The sequence below is a fragment of the Ictidomys tridecemlineatus genome, unplaced genomic scaffold (genome assembly GCF_052094955.1).
Source record: "Ictidomys tridecemlineatus isolate mIctTri1 unplaced genomic scaffold, mIctTri1.hap1 Scaffold_102, whole genome shotgun sequence".
Lineage (NCBI taxonomy): Eukaryota > Metazoa > Chordata > Mammalia > Rodentia > Sciuridae > Ictidomys > Ictidomys tridecemlineatus.
The window spans coordinates 365776-386180 of record NW_027520983.1 but is presented as its reverse complement, the minus strand read 5'-3'; the positions used below and the strand labels follow the sequence as shown (position 1 = coordinate 386180).

General features: G+C 37.4%; 1 long non-coding RNA gene across 2 annotated transcripts in view; it reads left to right on the top strand.

Annotated features, from left to right (window-relative positions):
• LOC144372412 (uncharacterized) overlaps nucleotides 1-8107 on the top strand; it is a 66309-nt gene extending 58202 nt beyond the window's left edge. Inside the window, exons 3-4 of one of the 2 annotated variants that reach the window (XR_013432434.1) lie at nucleotides 978-1104; nucleotides 4723-8107. This is a non-coding gene — a long non-coding RNA (uncharacterized LOC144372412). Of the gene's footprint in view, nucleotides 1-977 lie in introns of both variants that reach the window. The other variant, XR_013432433.1, reaches the window with a different exon arrangement.
• Nucleotides 8108-20405: the final 12298 nt, after the last annotated feature.

Below are 20405 nucleotides of genomic sequence, written 5' to 3'. Positions count from 1 at the left end.
TTGGGCTGGGGATGTGGCTCAAGCGGTAGCGCGCTCGTCTGGCGTGTGTGAGGCCCAGGTTGGATCCTCAGCACCACATACAAACAACGATGTTGTGTCCACCAATAACTAAAAAATAAATATTAAAAAATTCTCTCTCTCTCTCTCTCTCTCTCTCTCTCTCTCTTTAAAAAATTATACATTCTAATGAAGATTTTAGTGATTTCTTATTTTCTGGGGATAGAAAAGGACCACAATTTGAAAGGTATAATTGTAGAATTTATCAGTAGATTCAATAAATAAAAATGTGAAATATTTCCAAAACCTTAACCTCATACACATAAATAGCACTTTTTACCCATGACATTTATTGGGCCTCTAAAACTACATAAAAGAGATTGTGAGGGGAATTGGAAGAAAAAATAAGGAGAGAAATGAATTACAGTAGATGGGATAGAAAGAGAAGATGGGGGGAGGGGGATAGTAGAGGATAGGAAAGGTAGCAGAATACATCAGTCACTAGTATGGCATTATGTAAAAATGTGAATGTGTAACCTATGTGATTCTGCAATCTGTATTTGGGGTAAAAATGGGAGTTCATAACTCACTTGAAACTATTGTTCGAAGTATGATATGTCAAGAGCTTTGTAAGGTTTTGAACAACAAATTAAAAAAAAGAAAAAAAAAGAAAACTTGGTTTGCATATAAAATTTCTTGGCAACTATTAAATGAAAAGTGTAATGTTATAATGTTCATAAAGTTACTTTTACTATACTGTAATTTTAAAAGGTCCCAGAAATAGAAATGTTAGTTTGAATATTAATCAATGCAATGCTACAACTGTATGTTCAGTTTGAATGCTTAGCTTAGAAACCATTTTGAACTATACTTTAACAAATAAATGTAGGTTAAAGTAATCTATATGAAAAATAGAGGAAAAACGTGATGCCAATACAACATAAAGTGTCTTCTATCAATTTCTATTCTGTGTATTTCAGATGTGAGTATACAGTTTCTTTGTTCCCCAAGACCTGAGAAGCCTGTGGAGCATGTTACTACATGTCTACAGGCCTTGCACACCTTGCTGATTCTCCTTGTGCCCGGATCCATATTGCAGAAGATCAGGTACAGTGTATTTCTAAAATGAAGGGTTCCATATCACAGAAGATCAAGTACAGTGTATTTCTAAAATGAATAACTATTTATATACTTTGTTTTAATTATATTTATATTAGTATAATGTTATCAGATAGTAAATATATATTGTATTAATTAATAACAGTAGTATATATTAAATTAGTGAAAGACAATATATAATAAGTATTCAAGATTTCTCTGTACTTAATCTTGGATGACCAGGAAGCAGTAGACTATAGATATCATTATACCTTCTTTGTTTTGTTTATCATCAATCAAATAAAACTAAAACTTTAAGGAATAACTTGAGAGTTAGGAAATAATTGAAGTAGTAAAAGGCTAAAGTAACTTACAAGGCCATTAAGTAAATTATGCCACTTTAAAAAATATATTTTTTTAGTTGTAAGTGGATCTTTTATTTTATTTATTTATGTGTGGTGCTGAGGAATGAACCCAGGGCCTCACACATGCCAGGCAAGAATTGTACCACTGAAACACAACTCCTGCCCCAAATTATGCCACTTTTGAATGTTAGATAAAGTTTTCTCTCTCATTTAATGAAATCTGGGAGGTGGCCAATAGCTCATTCACAATTTAAAGAACCACCTTTTCTAATTTCAGTGTGTAACATCTAGGGAACTTAATTCATATTACAAAACCAAGCTGCCACTGGATTTGTTATTCCTTGTAACTAGAAATTCTATATCTTTATAATAAAGTTCATCTCTTGACATCACCACTACAATATGGTGTCACTTGGATAGTTTCCTATAAAACACAAAAAGATAAAATACCAACCTGATACCAATTTTTTATGTCAAAATTAGTTTTGCATTTTATTCTATCTAAAACTAAAACATAACATATGCTGTGTGAGTATAGGATTCAATAACTGATTAACTCTTGTTTGAACCCCAACCCTGTGGCCTCAATTTGTGCTTCAATTTGAACTACAAGTTACTACAATTAATATTAGAATCGTTTTCAGATAGTTAAACCTATAAGATTTGATCTATGAAAGAAGAGTGACTACTATATTTAAATTCGAGCATTTGGGTTATAATATAGTATATTACACAGCTAGCTATTTTTTGGATTTAATGATATTTTATTCAAGTATTGCTATACTGTGGGAAAAATGGACTTTTTAAAAAAAAATTGGGTCCTATAATTTCAACATTGTCAGAGTGCACTGATTCATGTTGTATTTATTCACCTAGCTGCTGTCACTCTTTTTCTGTTCTGCCTCAGACACAGTTTGAAACTATAGATAATCAAACATAATGTTACAGCCTCTAAATTAAGTGATAACTATCATGTAATATGTACTTTGTTCATACATATAAGGTGTTCTTAGAATAGGAACTGTCCTGAGAAGGATATCTCCTCAGGAAAGACAATAGTTGAATCATATCTTACAGAGGAATTATACTTATTTATTTATTAGTTGTTATTTTTAGACATACATGACATATTATACATACATGGAATATTATTCTAATTAGGATATCATTCTTTTGGTTTTACATGATGTAGAATTATACTGGTCATGTATTAATTTATGAACCTAGGAAAGTTATGTCCAATTTATAACTTTCACTGTCTTTCCTATTCCCATCCCCACTCCTTTCCCTTTGTCTAATCAAATGAACTTCTGTTCTTCCTCTCCATACACTCCCTTGTAGTGGATTACCATCCACATATCAGGGAGAACATTTGGCCTTTAGGACTTTGGGACTGGCTTATTTCACTTAGCATGATATTCTCCAGTTCCATCCATTTTTTCAGCAAATGCAATAATTTCATTCTTCTTTGTGGCTGAATAATATTCCATTGTGTATATATACCACATTGAATTTTCTTTATCCGTTCAGTTACTGAGGAATTATTGAGGCCAAAGTAAAGAATTGGGTTTTCCTCTAAGAATAAAGTAGCAAATATAAAAACTAAGGAAGCATGAGAAAACAGGAGAAGTTCAGGGACACTGTAGTCATTTAGTGTGGTTTCTGTGAATGCAAAATGTAGAGGTTATTAGATGAGGCTGGACAACAGGGCAAAAACCAAATCATGAAGATTTCTTTTTAGCATATAAGAGAATTTTGACTGTATCCTGAAATTGATGGGAAGTAATTAACAATATTTAAATAAAGGAATGACATGAATGATTTTTTTTCAGAAGGAACATGCTATCAATCTTGTAGAAGGTTGTTTGTGAGACAAGAACGGAGGCAGGAGACCAATTAAGTGACTCTTTATAATTTCAGAGAAATAATATACTAGTCTAGGAAAACTGATTAAAGGAGGAAGAAAAGAGGATCAAGATTGAAGCCTTGAGGATAAATACCATTTAAGGGTTGAGAGGAAGGAAATAAATCAGCATTGGAGATCTCTAGCGTGGTAAGAGAAAACCCAAAACAGAAACAGTTTATCAAAGATAAGGGAGAAATGTCAAGAAAGGCAGATAAGGCCAGGAGTGGTGGCTAATGCCTGTAATCCCAGTGACTCTGAAGGCTGAGGTAGGAGGATCACAAGTTCAAACCAAGCCTCAGAAATTAAGTGAGGCCCTACACATCTTAGTAAGACCCTGTCTCAAAGTGAAAACAAAACAAAACAAAAAAAGGAGGCTGGGGATGTGGTTCAGTGGTTAAGCACCCCTGGGTTCAATCCCCAGTACCAAAAGAAAAAAAGAATGCAGATTATATCATCTAAAGAAACAGTACATAAATGAGGAAAGAAAAGGGTCCAGAGGAGGTTATTAGAGACCTTCTGCAGAGGATTTTCTTGGGTTGGTAAAAGCTAGATTGTAGAAGATCAGGGGGGTGAATGAGAAAGTAAATGAAGTAGAAACATCTAGGCTGGGAAAGGAAGGAGCAAGACAGAGGAGGCATGTGGGTAGATAAAAGGGTCTGAGAGACTTTGGGAGCTTTGGATAAGAAAGAATTGAACATTTTCTTTATATTGAGGAGAATAGTCTAACTAGACAGGGAGGTTGAAGACATATGAGATATGATTGAAATCCTTAAAGAATCCCTGGGAAGTCAACTAGGATGGGAACGGTGGGATCACATGAAGAAAGATGAATCAACTTGGGAAAGAAGCTGGGCATTAGATAAAGTGGAAACATTAAGGGAAGAGGTAAAGGTACTTTATTTGCTATTGAGCTTTCTCTGACTTTGAAATTTAAGGCAGACTCATTTGGCAGATTACCTGTGAAAGCTGAAAGTTTGTAATCCTTGCTGAGGTGAATAGAGGAGGGACTCTCTAAAAATCCCTGTTGTCTGTGGCACACAACTCTCAAGTACTCAGCTTAGATTTGGTTTAAGGGCACTAAACTCTAAAAGTAATGTTTAACTCAAGTATTTTTTTAACCTGTGGGAGAATGATTCAACTTAAATATTCAAGACATCTGTTGCTTAAAAATCTGTTAGAATGAAATGTGACCATTTCCCAGGATTGTTAATATTCTTACTTGTTTCACAGTCCTCTATGTTGATATTAATTGTAAAATACTTAGTTTTCATATGTATGTTTTCTCAGTTTTTAATAATATACATTTATTCTTTAAAATTAAAATTAATTCAACTTATTTGATTCAATTTATAATAGCTGATTGGTGTTGAGTTGCTGAGTGTTTTGCATCATCTCCTTTTGACCTGGAACCCACCATCCATCCAGCTGTTGGTTACTGGAGTTGTAAAACAGATAGTAAGAGCTGCTCAGGATTATTTGCAGGAAAAAAGAAATACTCTAAGTAAGCACTGTAAATCACACTAACTTAAAGTAAACCTTATTTACACTCTAATTTTTGAAGTAGTAATGCCAGGAGGTTTATAATTTAGAAAATGATCATACATTTAGAAAATTTGAAACTGAGTTTGTTTTCATTAGAAAGGACCAAATGAAATTGCTGATAGCTGATCATTTTTCCCCTCCAAAAATGTCAACTTCACATAGTTCAACCTAGCGTATGTGTTATTTTTATTAGGAAATAATTACCTAAAATTTTCTAAGTAAAAAATAACTATCCATCTGTTTAGAGAAGTTAATACACAAAATTCTAGTAAGACAGAGAATTATACTAAGAAAGACATGTAGCATTATTTAGGCATTTACTTGTAAATCCTTTTGAAGGAATTTCTTAAAGGTATTTATTGTGATATTTTATATGCCATTTTCAATTTTCTGCTGAAAATTTTACTAAAATTATTTTTTATCTAATATGAAGATGACATGGAAAAAAGTCCTGTCCAGTATTAGGAGAAGGAGGTGACAGTGGTGGCCTCATTCCTGGAAAATCTCTTGTGTTTGCAACTATGGAGCTATTGATGTTCATTTTAGTTCGGCATATGCCACATCTGATGTCAGACTCTCCAAGTCACATAGCCACTAAATCCCAGCTGTCAGAAGAAAGTGCTTGTCTGGTGGCAGCCACAGTCACCATTCTCTATGATTTACCGTCCCTTTGTTCACCTGCTGGTACAGTATTGATCAGTATTTCAAAATGCATTATATGCAGTAGTGAAAGTGATCTTGCCTTAAATTTTAAACACTTATAATTTATTTTTCTCTTAAATCTCAATTGTGGAATGAGAAGTTAGTCTTTTAAAAAGATTTATGTACTTTTAAGATCCTATAAAGATTAAAGATTCAAAACATGAAAGACCTAAGCTGTCTTTTCAGATATGTTTCAAACAAGACAGAACTGCAGACTGGGGAAGATAGTAAGGTAGAATTACAAAGCTCATTATTTTCTAATCTGGTTGACATTCATGAGCAACATTGAAAAGCTAAAGAATTTCAGAGGAGAGTGATAGCCAACTCTAAGGAGTATCTAAAGAAATCATGACTAGTAAATATAATAGATATTGAAAAACTGTTGTATGGAAGCAAACTTTCCTTGTTTTGCTAGAAAGTAAAACTAATTATTAGTAAACATACTGGTAAATTTCAGTATAACCAAGGGACAATTTTTTTATTCTTACAGTTACCCTACATGTGTAAAAAGAATGACTTTCTCTCCTTGGAGTTTTGTAGGAAGCTGCCTATAAGAATAGTGAAGGGATTCTTTTGTTAAGTGGATGGTTGTTATTTTTTTTGGGTTGTAGTTGGACACAATACCTTTATTTCATTTATTTTTATGTGCTGCTGAGGATGAAACCCAGCACCTCACACATGCTCAACCACTGAGCCACAACCCCAGGCCCCCCACCCCCACCACTATGGTTGAATTTTTACCCACAAATTCTGGGATCCTATAATTTCTTCTTTGCTTACCTCAGTAGTCTTCTCATTTTCCTGGCTTGATTAGGCTGGCTTTGGTACACTGAAGGTTAATTATATGTTTTAGAATTACTAATAAGTTTCACCAGGTAACTTAGATGGTTCTCAAAGTATATGGTAGTATTCTCCTTCTGTTTTTCTATCTTCCTTTCTCATTTTCATTATGAAGGGCAGGACTACTAAATAGGTGAAATATTAGCAGTAATAAAATGGCTGGGTTGGAAAAAAGAAATATCAGTTCTCTCTTCTCTAAAATAACATGGTAATTTCTTATGTTCTTTTTCAAACATTGAATTATAGTAAAAGTAATGTAGCAATTTTTATATAAAAACAAAGAAAATAAATAATATGAAACCATAGTCAGCCAGGCATGGTGGCATGCACTCTAGTCCCAGCTACTCCAAAGCCTGAGGCAGAAGGATAACTTTAGCCTAGGGATATGGGGACAGCCAGAGAAATGCAGTGAGACCCTGTCTAAAAGAAGAGGGAAAAAAGACAAACATAATTAATTGTAAAAAAATAAGGAATGGAAACTTCTACAGTGGCATTGAGTAATTATGAGGTAATCTGCTTTGTTTTTATTTTAGGATGTATGACAATCCTGCCCACAATTCTGTTCTTAATTACAAGAATATTAAAAGATAAAGCAATAAAGTCTGCAGACAATCAGGTTCCTCTACCCATCAGTGCAGCTTTTCAAGACATTAAAATTATTGTGACACTTTCAATGGCCAAAACTGAGGAAACTCAAAAACAGTGGACAGCTCTAATTTGTAGCACTTTTGCATGTATCCTGGAATATTCACAACCAGGTAACCTGTCAGAATTTTTAAAAATATTGATCTGTTCAGATATCTATCTGTTCCCTAATTAATTAATTATTTAAGTAATTGTATCAGAAAATTGCTGTATAACATTGAATTAACTCAGAGAGGTGCATTAGTCACATTTTTTTGGATTTGAAATTTCAATAACTCTGTCTGAATTATTGACTTTAAATATCTTTGTCTTAGAACTTTCATACATACTGGAAAGTTTTAAAAAAGGATATAATATATATCCAGAATTGACATGTATTAGTATAATTGATATAAAATTGGAAAGAAGTTGAAGTATCTGTCACTATTTCAATGTATCACAAATGGAACCATAATCTTGGTATTGATATATTTTATTCTACAAATTTCCCTATTATAAATTATATTTTCTATGTTAATATGCATCAATTATTTTAACAAATATACTTAGTTTATATATATATGCATTATATAGAAAGTGAGATAAGTAACCATGAATGATATATATATTTTTTACTATTTAATTTACATAAGTAATGTTATAATATCCCATTCTACTTTTTTTCCCTCTGTAATTAAGTTTTGGTTCTATTAATGTAGATAAATAAAACCTTCATTCATTCTTAACTCCTATGTAGCTTTACATCACATTTATTTGTTCAATTATTCATTCCTGTCAATGGATATTTTTGCTGTTTCTAGTTTCTCCCAATTAAAAAAGTTGCTTTAGCAAACATCATGGATTTCTTTTGCATGTGTTCTGTGAGAAATTTTCTAGGGTATATATCCATAAGTGGAATTGATGGCATATATTAACTTCCATTGTATCAGACATCACCAAATTGTTCTCCAAAGTAGCCAAGTGAATTTACACTCACATCAGCAGCATAAGATGATCTTTGTTTCTCCGTATCCTGACCAATACTTGGTATTATTTGGTTTCCAAATTTTGTTATATGATGGCTACTATGTCCTATCATGTTGTTTTAATTGTTACTTCTCATTTTCCTAATGAATATAAGTATTTTTCATGTTTGTGTCTTATTTGGAGGGAAATCCTTAGTCATGTTTTTGTCCATTTTCTTTGGTGTTTGGCTTTTTCTCTCAAGTTTTTTTTTGGATATAAAGAAAATGTAGAAAAACTAAAAAAAGAATAATAATGAAAGATTTGTCATGTTGCCTAATAAAAAAAATTCCACATTATTTAAAAATGTTTAGTAGCCCAGGAATCAGTGGATGGGACAGTAGAACAGAAGAGATTTCTATAGAAGACACATGTATCCTCATAAGAGTAAAATAAACAATAAAGATCATTCATCCATTATTCTTCAAATGGGTGTACCAATTAACTGTTTGAGAAATAAATTCTCATCAGCCCTTCATCTTATATCATAATTTAAAATTGACACGAGATAAATTTAAATGGTAATATAAAATATTTAAAATAAGAAAACAAAGAAAATACAGATGACCTTTTTGTGGCAGAATGGCAAAAGACTAACTATAAGTCAGTGAGAGATAATGCAGAGGAAATATACATATACATAGACTGATATATTGGCCTATGTAGACATCAAAGCATCTTACATTGAAAGGTATCTGAAAAATTAATAATAATATCTATGTAACTGTTTATTCTATTAACCAATAAAGAAGTCTTATAAGAGAATTAATAACCAATAGAAAAAATAACAAAGGAAAGAAGGCACATTAGTTAAAAGTGGTGGTGCACGCCTGTAATCCCAATGACTAGAGAGGCTAACACAGGATTACCAGTTTGAGACCAGCTTCAGTGACTTAGTGAGGCCCCGAGCAGCTTAATGAGACCCTGTCTCAGATTTTAAAATAAAAAGGACTGGGGATGTGGCTCAGTGCTTAAGCACTTCTGGGTTTAATTCTCAGTGCCAAACAAACAAATTATGAAAAAAAAATCAGCCACATTAATGGGTAAAAGAATACAGCCAAAACACTAATGTAATTTTTTACTTGTAAAATGACTTTTGAAAAATCTGAATATGTTCAGCTGAAATTATTACCAAACATTTTTATACTTTGCTGAAGAGAATTTAAACTGATTTAAATTTTCAGGGACTAATTCTGCAAGATGTATAACGAGCCTTTAAGAAAGCCAGGTGTGGTGGCACATAACCTATAATCCCAGTCATTGAGGAGGCCAAGGGAGGCGGATTGAAGATTTGAAGCCAGCCTCAGCAATTTTTGCCTCACTTTTCCTACCTGTAGAATACCTACAGGTCTATGGTCCGGTAATAGTAAGAATTAGGTAGAATAGATAATATTTGTAAGGTGTTTATCCCAGGGACTGGCACAGAATAAATGTTCAAAAATGGTAGCTTAAAAGCCAGTCTTGATACAGAAATGTAAACGTCAGCACACGCATAAAGACCCGAAAAATAAAGGCTCCCTAAGGCTAGGAGTGACCTGAAGGGACACATTGTTTGGTTCCTCTTTTCAGCAGAGAGATGTCTAATAATTCAAGGGCAACAAATGTTATCAAGCCTGATATTGCAAGGAGACTCCTTAATCGGTTTTGGTGACCTTTTCCAGCGTTATATAACCTTGAAATCCAGCTGCGTCACATGGCAACCCCTAAGGACTTGAGACCCTGACTGGCTACCACTGTATCACTTCAGCACCTCGGACAGTGCTCCAGCCAGCATTCAGGCTCCATGAATGTTTGGTAAATGAATGAAAGAACATCATTAAGAAAACACACCCTATGGCCAGAGTGAAATCCTTCTAATTCTAACTTAGTTTATTTGCTCCCTTCTGTTTCTTGTCCAACTGGTTAATAACTTTACTACTCAAAATTGGAAGGCAGTATTTTAGAAATCCCTTAGGCTTCTTCTCTCTATGTTAATCTATCCTTGATTCCTTTATCTTGTTCTTTTCTTTGACTCAGTTTTAAGCTCTATTCTTGATAGGCATTGGGCTACATGATTCCACTCAGCTGGAGATGCCTGGGATGACTGAGGGTAATAATTCCCAAGCCATTGCAGATAATATGCAAAGCAGAAAATTAAATTATAGGTAATTAGGAGTCAACACAAGATTCTTTAGAAAGTGGCTTGGAATTGCCTTATGGCCATAAACAACTGAATCTGAATGAAAATTAATTTGAAATAACTTGATTAGTAATTTATATAATTATAAGTTTCCCAGGACTTCTCGCTGCCATTCATTCAACCTCAGCATTCTTAGACACAAGAATTGCAGATGTCGGAATGTATTTTACAGGTAACAGGTACTTTGTTTGGAACTATATTAGGATCTCTTTGTGCTATTTATGTGGTGTTAATAGTTTTACTATTAAAACTTCATAGTAGTAAATGGAATGAATTAGCTCTGCAAAGCTTGAATAATAACTCACTGCTCACTCTCATTTCCGTTTCTTTCCACCCACAGCAATTTTTCAAAACAGAAATAGCTTTATTATGAAAATCTCTCTTATGCATATTGAAAAACTTCAGAATTTTACAAAAGACAGAGATCACCTTTAATTTATCACCTAGAGATGATCATGATAAACTTCTTGGAGTAGATCTTTGGTCTGTATCTATGTGTCTTATTCTGTCTCCTCCTCTATTGAGAAACATAAAACCCCTCATATATTCTGTCTTGTGATAGGGTATTTATCACTTAACATTCTTTCTGTCATCAATAAATTTAGAACTTTGTCACCATTTAAAATGGCTGCAGGGTAATAGTCCATAGTTTATGTATTTCAATTCTATCATTAATTCAAAGTCCTCACCTCTCCACCTCCCATTTCAGCTGCAGCTGTATGGTCACTTTAAATGGAGGACCTGACCAGCTTTGTAAGGAGACAATTCAGGGTGGGAGACCATCTTCTCAGCAAATGGGGCTGGGACAACTGGTTCCTCACATGAGAAACAGGAGCCTCAATCCTGGCCTCATTTCAAACATAAAAACTAAAGTGGAATATATCAGAGACCCAAGAGTCAAATCTGATGAAAATCAACTTTTAGGAAAATTAAGAGAAAAAAAAATGTTTTGATCTTTGGTTAGGCCAAGACATTTTAGAATGCACACAAAAATGATGGACCATAAGATAAATAAGTGATAAATTGGACTCTGTCAAAATTATTAACTTGTTCCCCTCATGGAATTATCAGAGCATGAGAAGTTAAGGTATAGGCAAGTGAAAAAAAGCACAAAACAAATAGTTGATAGAATTACTTGTATATAAAGAATTCGTATGACTCAATAAAAAAGGATAACTCCATCCAATATTGGAGAAGACTTGAATAGTCATTTCACCAAAGAATACACACAAATGTCAAATAAGTACATGAAAATATCCTTGACATCATTGGTCTCTAGAGAAATGCTAATTAAAACTATGCAGATTCTTTTCCTCATGTACTAGAATGACTAGAACTGAAAAGACCAGTAGTCTCAGCAGTTGACAAGACAGGAATGGAAGGTGAGATGGCTTCTTTAGAAGATGTTTTGGCTTCTTAGAAGTGTCAACAACACCCACCGCATGACTAAATAATCTCATTTCTAGGAATTTTCTCAGAAGAAGCAGAAACGTAGGTGTTCACACCAAGACTTTTACTTGAATCTTCAGAGCCCCTTTGTTCATAGTAACACCAAACTGGAAACATCCAGATGTTTATGGGTAAACAAGATGTGTATCTGTACAATGGAATACTATTAGTAATCAAAATGGCTAACTGTGAATGCACACTGCAAACAGGATGGACTTCAAAGCCTTTATTCTGTGTGAGGTCAGCCAAACACAATAGTCTCGGTATTGCATTATTTCATTTGTGTGAGATTCTAAAAGAGGTAAGATTGTATTTACAGAAACTCGTTTGGCAACTGCAAGGGCCCAAGATAGGGCTAGGGATTGTAAAAAGGCATGGGCAATCTTTTTTTATTATTATTTTATTCTAATTTGTTATATATGACAGCAGAATGCATTACAATTCATGTTATACATATAGAGCACAATTTGTCATCTCTCTGTTTGAACCCAAAGTAGAGTCACACCATTAGTGTCTTCATGCATGTACTTAAGGTAATGATGTCCATCTCATTCCATCGTCTTTCTATCCCCATACTCCCTCCCTTCCCCTTCCTCCCCTTTGCTCTATCTAGAGTTCATCTAATCCTCCCTTGCTCCCCCTGACCAACCCCACTGTGAATCAGCCTCCTTGTATCAGAGAAAACATCTGGCATTTGGTTTTTTGGGATTGGCTAACTTCACTTAGAATTATATTCTCCAACTCCATCCATTTACCTGCAAATGCCATGATTTTATTCTCTTTTATTGCTGAGTAATATTCCATTGTGTATATATACCCCATTTTCTTTATCCATTCATCTACTGAATGGCACTCAGGTTGGTTCCACAGTTTAGCTATTGTGAATTGTTCTGCTAAAAACATTGATGTGGCTGTGTCCGTGTAGTATGCTGTTTTTAAGTGCTTTGGGTATAGACAGCGGGGTGGGAAGCTGGGTCAAATGGTAGTTCCATTCCCAGTTTTCCAAGGAATCTCCATACTGCTTTCCATATTGGCTGCACCCATTTGCAGTCCCACCAGCAGTGTATGAGTGTGCCTTTTTCAGCATGGGCAATCTTTTGGGGATGATGAGGATTTCATCATGATTTCTCCTGGTGGTCTTGTGACCATGTACATTTGTCTGAACTCATTCGATTATACGTTTAAAATGACCTAATTGTATTGTAACTTAAACCTCAGTAAAGAGGATAAAAATGTGGTTCCTGCTCTTATGGAATGATTCACACAAGCTTATGAATTCAGGATTCTAGAATTACCTGGCAGGCAGGCATTTCTTGGGCGGCAACACTCTAGCAATTGTATTCATTGGAATCCACAGTTACCCACTGCTGTTAGAATTTTGATCTCTTTGTGTTAACTCACCCGTGGGCAGTGTTCTTGCCAGAAGCATCCTGAGCCTGCTCTGTGCATGGACAGAAGTTGGTGGTAACCCAGGCAGCAGGGAGATCCACACCACTTTGTGTCGGGAATCATGTCTAACTTGATTCATGAAGGACCCCAGGGAGCTGGAAGGTAGTGGAAATGGAAATGTCCCTTGACGGACCCTAGATAGCCGTATCATTTGTCTTTAACAAGTCTCCACTGAAGGTTAAGTTCATTTTCATATAATCAGTTGCCAATCTTGACGTAAGCATTCAGATGTGGATGAATTCTGAGACTGTTAGCGCCCTTGAACTGGTACTTACTTTCCCCTTTCAATTCCCCCTTCAATTTACCCTTTGCATAGTTTGATACACATCAGTGGCACTAAATAAATAAGCCATAACTAATACATATTTGGCTCTTGTACTGTTTATTTTCATCTTCTGAAGCTCAGATTACAATACCCCACAGCTCGAATATTTAAATACTAAACCAAAGGGTTTCTTCTGCCCTCTTCTTTCTCTAGCCTTATAGTAAACTAATTATTTTAACCAGGGGAATGGCAGTGTCCCAGACCCCTTCAATTTAGCACCTTAATAATTAGATGACTTAAAAGAAAATACTTGTAGGTTGTGTGGACAAGTAACACATGTGTGCTTAAGGAAATAAGAAAGTCCCCTTAGGAATATTAATCTCCCCCTAGAAAGGCCTCACAACCAGCAGAGGTGTGTTGTCCACATGAATCTTGACAGATTCAGGAAAAGCACCTGTCAGCACCTTTCCGAACTCACACATTTGCGTTCCCAAATGTACGTCGAGTGAGAAATTATTTCTGGTGTGGAAATAGTTCTGAAATACTGTCTAGGGAAGCTTCATGAATGAACCCTCATAACTTCTGGGAAAGGGAAGGAGAAGGCAATTGTACATTTGATATGGTTTCTCAGAATCAAATCATCTATTCAGCCCCTGCTATGTGCTAAAAATTTAGTACATACCATGCTACTTGATCTTTACAGTAATCTTACAACTTCAAATTATCTCCATTTTACAGATGGGGAAACTGAGGGTTACAGAGATTCCATAACTCGCCCAAAGCTATGGCACTAGCAAGTGGAGGATGGAACCTAGGTCCACCTCGTTCCACCTGTGGGTTCTTAGCTATTGGTCCTCTGCTTGTCCATAAATTCATCCTGTGGGAATCTGACACCACTGCCAAGCAGCGGTGTTGGTACTTCCCCGTTGGAGCTAGTGAAGAATTTTATTTCCAGCAGCCAACAGTTGGAGTGGCAGTCAGATCATTAACTCGTCTCCCCTGAAGGAGCTTTGCTCACAGGACAGTCTTCAAATGGAGCGTGAAGAGGCACTTGGCAAATTGCAAAAGGAAATAATGCTTCAAAATGAAAAATGGGTGCCCATTTATCAATTGTGGGCAACACAAGAGCAGGTGCCATCCATCCTGGGCCATTGCTGAAGTCAGTTCTAAGGAGTTACGCGGGCGGTGGAGCCTTTGCATGCCTGGATTCTAATCTTCCACCAAGATAGATGTCATTTCCATCTCTGTGTTTTGTGGGCCCTGAGTGGACTCCCTCTTTGCTCTCTTTTATTTATTTATTTATACTATTTTAACAGTGGGGGAGACCCTCCATGGCATCCCAGCAGGCATTGCAGTGCAGCCACGAGCTTTTAAAATGATTTCTTTCATATCAGTTTAAACAGAAATGCCATTTTTAACATCTAGAGGGGGTTTGCCTCTTTCCCAAATTAAATTTTGTGATAGTGGAGCTTGGGCCTGGTGTGAGGTTGAGCTTTGTGGGTGCCAGGACTACAGAATACAGGTCCCATGCTCGGTTGTCCAAGGAAGAGTGAGTTTCCGAGGCTTAGGAGACTACTGTTTTTCTATTTGGTTACTTTGAATATTAGATGAACAACCTGAATAATTTATTCTTCTGTTCTTCTTCCACTGCCTCTAAATAGGCCTTCCCACCTCATGGGCTCAGGACCAAGAGTGAGGGATTTAGAGCCGATTCGTAAAACTCCGTCAGTAGAAACCAGCAGAGGAGAACCCACTGCTGGGTGTGCTGGTTGTTAGCGCTGGAGGAAAGGATATTTATGCGCATTCAATAAAGGAAGTCAAAATTGCCTTTCATAACAAAAACGTGAAATTAAACTCCTTTGCCATTAGCTCAAACACCAAACAACCCAACAATTGCTTCTTTCTTAAAAAAGTGAAAACAAATATATAAACATACAAACACACGAGCAGGCAAAAACCAATAGCCAGCAGCATTCTGAGGTTCTTTTACCAATGTTTCTCCTGCACACTGAATCCAGCAAGGACTTATTGAGTGTCTACTACATGGCCTGCTTTACAATTTTTTCCTCCTGCTTAGACTCAGAGAGGCTGATCTGAGGTTCCCTATTTGATTGCAGTAACTTCCTCCTCACAGTTTTCAAGATGCAGTTCTAAGATGCTGTGAACTTCCATGCTAGCTCTTGGCATTTGGTTGGATATAAATAGACAGCTTTTTCACAAGCTTCTGTGATCAAAAAAAACAATACCAAGGTTTCCAATCTACATACAGAAATACGATTTGAAAATCCTCATACATCTGTCTGTGGATGGGAGAAAAGCGATTAACATACGATGGTTTTCTATCTCCTCTTGCCCTTGTCCTCTGGAGGGAAATGGGTCTTGCTTGGAGCATCAACTCAGCTTTCCTTTATTAAGCAGAATCTGAATAATGGGTGAAGGGAAACCAGAGTGGGAGCAGCCAGAGAAGCCCAGGGATGGCCTCACAAACACCTAAAACCTGGGGCAAAGAGTAGTGGGAGGAAGCGGAAGAGCAATGACTCGTTCCCGGGAGAGACTGCAGGAGCGAGTGATTCCACGTGGAGGACGAGGGGTGTGCTGGACGCAGGAGCTTTAAGATGTATGTGAGCCATGTCCAGAGTTTTACCAAGTTCTTAGCAGTTATGTGTTTTGTTGTACTGCAGATATTATTGTTATGGTTATCATTTTAATAGATAGGGACACAGCTTGTCAGCCAAGATCACTTGAGCTTCTGGTTATAACCAGATCATCATTCATTTATCCATTTGTCTATCTAACCACCCATCCATCCTTCCTTCTGTCCATCTATCCATTCCATCTGTCCATCCATCTGTCTATCCACCTGTCCATCCTATCCACCCACTCATCCATCCATCCATTCGTACCATCCATCTGTCTGTTAATTCCATCCATCTATCCTCCATCCATCCTTTTATCTTTCTTTTTGGTTTATTTCACAGTTTTCTGCTTCTTTTGTGTGAAGCATTAAAATTAACCGGGATTCTTGGGCAGGTAACCTTTTTATGTGATCATCAACTATGTGACTTCAGGTGATACACAGATCTTGCAGCACCCCCATTACACTCTCCTGACCTGCAGCTAATTTACCTACAGTTCCAGTCACAGAGCAATATGTGCAGATGCACAGCCACTAGAGCAGTGGGCTCCTCTGAGGGTCCTGGGTAGTCACGTGGTCTCCCCTTTCAAGGTACCCCTGCAGCACCTCTTCAGACTCCTGTCATGTTGTGGTCCAGGCAGTCCATGGGGTGATGAGAAAGTCACTGGCAGCCTGGGCCTGGGTTAGACTGGATGTCCTTTCCCACTTAAAAGTATCATGACTTTATATTATGTAAGGAATTTTAAGTTACAGACAAAATCATTTCTTGGGATTAATTGAGGGAACAGGGAACAGTGTGCAATTATTAGCTCTACCCAAGAGCTCTGCTTTTGACATTGGATACATTTGATCCATCTGACACTGTTGCAGAACCTGCTTTTGTATTTATAGATCTCACAGTAAGTTGTTTCCACTGACATTTTATTCATATAATCAGGATGGCAGATGTTCAGGGAAGTTTTGAATTTCTTCCCTCACTTGTGAAAAGCAAGGGCATTTTTCTGTCGTACAAATGTTGCAGCCCTCTCTCGACACAACCTGATGCATGCTAATCACAGTGGGAGGGAGACAGGGTCGCCATGGAAGTTTGAAGATGGTACAGGGAATGGCAAGTCAGGGTATGCTGGAGTCATCTTGGATGCACTTAAAGAACAATCAAGCAGTAAGTGGGTTCTGGTAACGCTAACTCCATGCTAAGTTGGTGGATGGTTTTTTGACATGCTGTTGGGTTCTTGCCTTCTCTAGATTTTTTAGTCATAAATACTAGATTAATTCTGCCTATATTATCAAAGGATGAAGGTGACCAAGTTGTTGACACAGAGTCTCGTGTAAAGCATTAAGCATCATACCTGGTAGCTATGACGATGATGATGGTGACTGGCTGGTGCACAGCAGCACCCACTCCTCCTGGTATATTTAAAGATCTAGTGTCAGCTGCTGGATGGTCGAGCATTGGCTTTGGCTTGATTCCTGGGTGTGCCAGTTAGCAGTGTGATGTGGCACAGGTGGCTTAATCTACGTGAGCCCAGTCCCTTATCTGAACAGGAGAGGATAATGATGGAAGCTCCCTCACAGGGCTTTGAGAGAACTAAGTGGGTTGGTGTGTAAAGGTCTCAGCTGAGTGTCCATCACAGAGGAAGTGCTCAGTAAATAACACTGGTGGTTGCTGCTATTATTGTTATCAACCAGATGTAAGTTGTAAGCACATTCTCTCTAAATGCAAGTAACATATGCTTTTAGTAATATTTTCAATAATATGGAACTGAAAAGCACTAGCCCTCCATGGTTCCAAGTACAAAGTATTTCATAAAGATAGATAAGGGAGGAATTTGAAGGTTCCCAACATAAAGAAATAAATGGTAAGTGTTTAAGAACATGGACATGCTAATTATCCTCATTATTTTACATTGCATATGTGTGTCAAATTATCACACTGTATCCCATAAACATGCATAATTTAAAAAGAATAAAAATAGCAACAATAAAAAATCTAAAACACAAGATTGCTAGCTGTTTGGAAAGTTTCATAGATCCTTCCCCAGGCACATGAAAGCATTTAAGTGACATATATTTACTTAAATAAAAGTTTATATCATTAATTATTATTTTTACTGTGCTTCCGTGTGATAGTGACACATGTATTTCTGCAATCTGCTTTTTTCCCTTCACCCTCAATCTTGGCCATTGTCTTAATCTTTAGAATATAGGAAGCATTGCGTGTTTAAGTCAGCTTTTTTTTTTTTGTTTTTTGTTTTTGGCTACTGTGACCAAAAGACCTGACAAGAACAATGTTAAGGAGGAAAATTTTACTTGGTGCTCATGGTTTCAGGAGTCTGGAGGCTTGGGGTGAGGCTGAACACCATGGAGGAAGAGTGTGGTAGAGGGAAGCTGCTTAGGCATCATACCAGGAAGCAGGAGAGAGAGAGGGAGAGAGGGAGGGAGGGAGAGGGAGAGGGAGGGAGAGAGAGAGAGAGAGAGAGAGAGAACACACAAGAGAGCACATGAGAGCGAGTGCTCCCCTCTGAAAAAATATAAACCCCCAGGGCACACCCCAGTGACCTACCCCCTATAGATATACCCCAACTGCCTACAGTTAGTACCTAGTTAATTCTTATTAGGGGATTAATATTGATTGGGTGTTAAGGCTGTCATAACCCAATCACTCATTTCTAGTCTCTCTTATATGAACTTTTAGACACCTCCTATGTAAATCATAACACTCCCTGATTTGGAAGATCCTGGCTCTGTTTCACACATGAGTTTTAGGGGATACCTCATATCTCACTGTAACACTTCACAAGAGCAAGAGCTAGGACAAGTTTGGATGGTACTGTTTCTTTTCTATCCTGTGGTTGTTTCCCCTGGGTTTGACTCAGGTATTGAAGAGGTGACAGGCAAGAACCAAGTTTCACTCCTCTTGGCATCATCATTGTGGGTAAGCAGGAAGGACAGGGCATGCACACTAGCTGTCAGGAGAAGGAGCTGCTCAACAGAGGCTGCACCCCAGCAGTGTGTCCAAACCAAGATGGCACCACTTCTAAGAAGAGTGTTTAGTGATCTCTCAAAAAAAATGGTAGCTTTTAACAAATGGAGGGTATGTGCATGGCAGGTGGGCGGGCAGCATGGTTGATTGGGTACTGTGAGATGGTTCTTTCTCATCTTGGCCCTTCTTTCCAGGACTCACTTCTCCAGCAGCCTCCACCTGCCTTCTGATCCTCTGATGAAGAATTCAGACACTCTATTTGGCCAATAGCTGAGCTTTGTTGTGCTCTTTGTTGTGTCCTATGTTTCATTATATAGTATCATTGTTATTTGAAACTGAGGAGAATCCAGGGGTGCTTTACTGCTGAGCCACACCACCAGCCTTTTTAATTTTTATTTTCAGACAAGTTCTAAGTTTCTTAGGGCCTCAGCCTCCCCAGTCACTGGAATTATAGGCATGCACCACCACATCTGGTTATGCTTTGAAATAGTTGTCAATATTTTAAAAATATCAGGCGTCTTTCACATGGAAGTCTGGGATCTTGTCTTCTCCTGAGAGTGGATAAGCTGCAGTTATTCCCTTTCTGGGGGACAGGTGCTCTCTTGCCAGGTTCATCACGCATGTCACCTGCTAGCTCAGCTTTTGTGCTCCAGGCCATCCCCTGGTGCAGAGGGCTTGCTCACAGGGCTCTCTGGGCAGGACAGCCAGCCTCACCTTGCCTGCTCTATCCCTCCCGGCTGAAGCCCATGTACTCTGGAAAGCCTCACTCAAATGACTCTGTTCCCTGGCATGTCTTAGACAGGGTTGGAGAAAGTGTTCCTCCTCAGGTAGGAGGAGACTTTATCACCACAAATGTTTAGGGTTTCCAACAAAAGGTGACTATATTCAAATCCACCATTGACAGAGGACCTCCCTTCTGCCAGTCCCTGGTGGAGAGCTCTCCCTGCCTGACCCTGTTCTCCAGGGTCATGTCCAACACTCACGTAGGAAGTTTACGTAAATTTATCTAATCATATGATTCATGGATCCTTCTCCCACTCTCTGAATTGCGGGGTCAGCTCACTATTGTACCTGCTGGGTCTCACAGGTGCCGGGCCCACTGGAAGCCTCTACGAGATTTATTGAATAGATGAACGACTAAGTAATAGCTTGAGAAATAACACTGCCTGATCCATCAAGTTGACTTGGGAACGGAAAGCTTTTGCATATTAAAGTTCTTCCCAGAGAAGATGGGAAGCATGAAGGCAAATTCCTACTTTCTCCTCCAGAGGAAATTAGAAATTATGAGGGAAATGTGCACCCCTAGATCAATATATGGAAAGATTTCAGCTGTGTAACCTTAAAGCCC